The 4,822-nt window shown below is 34.4% G+C and overlaps 1 pseudogene; it reads right to left on the bottom strand.

Moving 5' to 3' along the window:
- Window positions 1–349: 349 nt before the first annotated feature.
- On the bottom strand, window positions 350–3,260 carry LOC121217731 (pyruvate dehydrogenase E1 component subunit beta-3, chloroplastic-like; annotated as a pseudogene).
- Between the last annotated feature and the right edge of the window lie 1,562 nt (window positions 3,261–4,822).

Genomic DNA, 4,822 nt, shown 5'->3' with positions numbered 1-4,822 from the left:
ATATTTTAGTGTGTTAGTATGTACTTTCTAGTGGAGCCAAGATCTTTTGGAGCATGGTCCAAAAGCAGAAATTTACAGCAGCTACGATGGGATTAAGTTTGAATGTAAATAAAAAGTAATGAAAGCTACAAAAAAAAACACACACACACACACTAAAATAGTAAAGAGAATAAAAAGATGTGAAGAAATGAGATTATTTGCACTACCACATTCATAAGAAAAATTTAGACAAATGAATTACACACACTGGCTTGTCTCATAAGTGTGTAGTAATGTGACAGCAACTGGAGTGCAGACCTATTTCAAACTAAATGCCTTAAACCCACGAACAACTCAACAAACATAACACTAACATAACTCGTGAAACTTATATAATCTAAAACAAAGTCGCAAGAGAATGGTTTCAAAATAAACATGACAATACTAACAGAACTTCAACCATGCATCAATATTTCTGCTATTGCAAATTTGCAATTACTGGCAGAGCTGCTCAACGGCTGTCACAATCTGGGCAGGCTGAACAACAGTCACTTCCTCCAGAGTTCCAGCATATGGTGTAGGCACATCCTGTGAAGATAAGCACATAATTGGAGCATCCAAGTAGTCGTTGAAATTCTCGGTAATCGCAGCTATCAAGCTAGCACCAATACCACCAGTCCGCATGCACTCCTCCACAATAAGAACACGATGTGTTTTCTTAACTGAGTTCCCAATAGTGTAAAGATCAAATGGTTTCAAAGACCTAATATCAATTACTTCAGGATCATAACCCTTGTTCACCAATGTTTTAGCCGCCTGCATTACATGATACCTCATCCTTGAATAGGTTAGAATGGTGACATGTTCTCCAGGCCTTACCATCTCAGCTTCCTCAAGATTACAGATATAATCCTCGTCTGGGATTCTCTCCTTGAGGTTGTAAAGCAAAACATGCTCAAAAAGGATAACAGGGTTCTGACTTCTGATTGCAGCCTTCATTAAGCCCTTGGCATTGTATGGGGTGGAGCATGCAACCATTTGGATTCCAGGGATTGACTGAAAGTATGACTCAAGACGTTGAGAATGCTCAGCCCCCAGTTGACGTCCAACACCACCAGGCCCACGAATGACTATTGGTATGGTAAACTGGCCACCGGATGTATAATGAAGCATACCACAGTTGTTGGAGATCTGATTAAAAGCAAGGAGGAGAAATCCCATGTTCATGCCCTCAACAACTGGTCTCAAACCAGTCATAGCAGCCCCAATTCCCATGCCAGAGAAGGAGTTCTCAGCAATTGGGGTGTCAAGAACCCTAAGGTCCCCAAATTTTTTGCCAGTCCTTTGGTCACTTTGTATGAACCTCCATAGTGACCCACATCTTCGCCCATGACACATACACGAAGATCCCTCTCCATTTCTTCTTCCAAACCCTCTTGCAGAGCTTCAAAAAGTAAAAGCTCATGCCTGAAATACAATATATATCTCGTTAGATATATCCCTGATAATAGATACTGAAATGGTGTCAACATTTGTCCATAAAAAAAAAGCAAAACAAAAGACATGATTATAATAACAAGTATGAATGCAAAAATTTGACAATGCAACATAACTCCATAGCAACACACAGAAACAAAGAGTACATATATACATACAAACTTATAAGCATGCACACATAGATGCACACACATAGGTCTCCAGCAACGGCATTTCTATTCAACATTTGACACACATGTCCATGACATCTAGTTGACAGACTGGGATGACTCAATCATTGCACTAATGCCATGCTTGGTAGGAGTATTATTTTCTCAATATGTTTTAGTACATGAGTTAGCAATAAACTAACTTCACTTGCTAATTTTTAGCCACTCACAACTTGTTTTTAGCAGAAGGAAGGAAATTATTTTACTTATTTTGAAGAGGTCTTACTTTTTTACAAGAGTTTTCCTCATATTTCTATTTTTAGTTTAACTTATACTAATTATTATTTATGTTATGGCAAACTATTTTAATACTTATGTAATAATTAAGATTTTCCTTGTGTTAATACGCTAGATAACCAAACAAGGCATAAAAGTTGCATGATTGCAACGGAAAAGAACAATGCTTGACATTTGTGAAAAAGCCCAGTGATTTTAGAAAGATGTGAATGGAGTCAAATGCCTGGACCTCACAACATAATAGGAGGTTAAAAACGTTGTTCTACACGCAGCAGAAGCATAGTGCAAGCTAAAAACTATGGCATCGAAGATAATTCTCTTATTTTAGAAAAGTCATACATAAGAAAATCAAAATTGTGATTAAACAAAACAAAAACAATATTCACTTATTCAGTCAAAGGCCAGCAATGGATAAATCCGAATAGAAAACCAAAATCCATTAACATTCCAAAATAAGACAAGAAAAGAACGAAAAAGGAAAGAATTCAACGCTATCTTACAGGAATGTTGTTAGGTGGCAAAGTAGAAGGCATTTTCCAATTAATGCAAATTATATGGTACTAACATCGACATCTTTCATATTTCCACGAGATATAGAAGACTTAAATACTTGCTTTCACTTTCATAAAACTCGTGTTTAACAAATATTAAGCAACTAACTACTATGTAACACTAATTCGAAAGTTAACTCTAAATCGGAAATAGAATCATACCCTGGTTTCGAGGATGAAGAAGCAGCGGCGCTATCAGATTTGGTCTAAATAAAATTAAGAATAAAATCAGTAACACAAAATTTAAAAAATAAAAATAAACTTCAAAATCCAAAATGTGAAAGAGAATCATTACTGCGACTGCATTGGAAATCAATTGTTGGGCCCTTCGGCCCTTAGGGTTCAGATTTACTCTTCCATCGGATCTGACAACTGCAAAGCTGGCTCCTTTCCTCACTGCACAAAATCAAATTGAAAAAAAAAACTTACAAAAATGGAAAGAAATGAAAATAAAAGAAAATCGAAGAAAATCCTAAGAGCAGCGAACCGGAGAAGGGTCTACAAGGAGAGGAAACGAATTTCTTGGAATCGAAAGAATTGGACGGTGAGGATGACAAAGCTGCGGCAGCTCCAACTCCTTGGAAGATCGCAGCCATTGGATTTGCACCGGCGAAAAATACAAACGAAATTTTATTTCAAAGAAATGGGATCGCAAATGATTTATTCAGAGGAGGAGTGAAATTTATACGTGAAAAATGAAAAGAAAATGGGCGGAGAATTTGAGGCTGTTTTTATTTTATTTGGTTTATTTCTTGTGTACGTTGGGCGATTTGTTTGAAGTACCCCAAAAGCGAACGAAAATAGAGCGAGAAACTGGCTAACTGCATGGCGAACGCCACCGTTTGTTTCGGCGATTGAATTTATGACACGTGCAGTTAATTGAAAGGTAGGGAGGTTTGATTGGATGATAATGTGAGTGTAAGATAAGATGATGACCATGGGTTGTACATGATCATGCTATATTGGTGACCTACCGAGTTGCTCGTTAATGTGGATGGGAATCGTAGAGACAATAATCTGCTACTTCTCAGCTTACGATTTCTATGACAAGGACTCATGCTTGATTAACCACATCACATCACATCTATCTTTTATAGTAAAAAAAAAATTGTATTTGAGAAAATCTTTTTTATAAATCTCATTGATTGATTGATGATAAAATAGTTTTAGGTTTATACATGGGGTTAAAAGATTATCATGTATTTTATTTCTATATATTTATAAGATTTGTTAAACTCCGCTTGTGAAAATGAAAAATATCTTTATTTGTGTATTAAATAATTATTTAATTGGTAAATATGTTATCATATGTGTAATATAATGTCAACTTTCTATTTTACATATTGTCCACAAAAAAGCCGGCCAATTAGTTTAACCGTTGTTGTTTACGTCAAAATTAAAATTTTGAAATTCGAAAAATATAATGACTAATAATGGTCAAATTAGGAAATATTAAGTAAATCTACAACTTTATGCAAAACATAAGACTAATAGCATAATTTAACCAAATTGTTTTAACTCTTATCGTAAAAAAAAGTTCATGTTTGGGTTAGGAATGAAATTTCAAAGTTAAAAAGTACAATGATTAAAATAATCAAATTGAAGAGTACATGACTAAAATTTTATCATATTAAACATATTGACTAAATTTATGATCAACTGTTCAAGCGGTCAGTTCAGTTAACACCTGAATCGAATTACCATTAATCGAATTAATCAAAATTCTAAAACCTTTAACCAAACCTATTTTTTTCTAAACCTATTAATCAACCGAATTAATTTTAGTTGAATTGGAATTAACCAAAATTTGTTCATGTTTATTTAAACAATTTTAAAACATAAAAAATAATCTATGACAAGAAAATTTCTTTATTTTAATTCAATGAAATTTAAAGAAATAGAAAATAACAAATTAACAACACTAAATTAAAAACATTATTCTTTTTACTTTTTTTTACTTTTTTAATTTATTTTTAAGGTTTTCACAAATGTTTTATTTTTTATAATTTTTTAAGCCCATTACAATAATACTTATGAATCCATTAAAATTTATATATTGGCTTATATAATGTATTGGACCTATCTCTAACACCATGTTTGGTTGGGTGTATTGGCTATGCCAATACACCCCTAATCGGTGGGCCCCACCTAATCCCTCTCTAATCTGCCGTTTGGTTCAATGTATTGCTAATCCCCTCTAATCCGTTACTTTCCTAATCCCCGAAATTCTCTGTTTTGTAATCCCTACCTCCTCCTCAGTTTACACCCGTTTTACAGCCTTAGCCCTAATTTGCCCTCCCAACTAGAAATCCACCTCCAGCCTCTCCCTCCAACATCAAACAGAACCTG

The sequence above is a fragment of the Gossypium hirsutum genome, chromosome D05 (genome assembly GCF_007990345.1).
Source record: "Gossypium hirsutum isolate 1008001.06 chromosome D05, Gossypium_hirsutum_v2.1, whole genome shotgun sequence".
Classification (NCBI taxonomy): domain Eukaryota; kingdom Viridiplantae; phylum Streptophyta; class Magnoliopsida; order Malvales; family Malvaceae; genus Gossypium; species Gossypium hirsutum.
The sequence above is the reverse complement of the archived record's forward strand: the minus strand, read 5'-3'. Positions and strand labels throughout refer to the sequence as shown.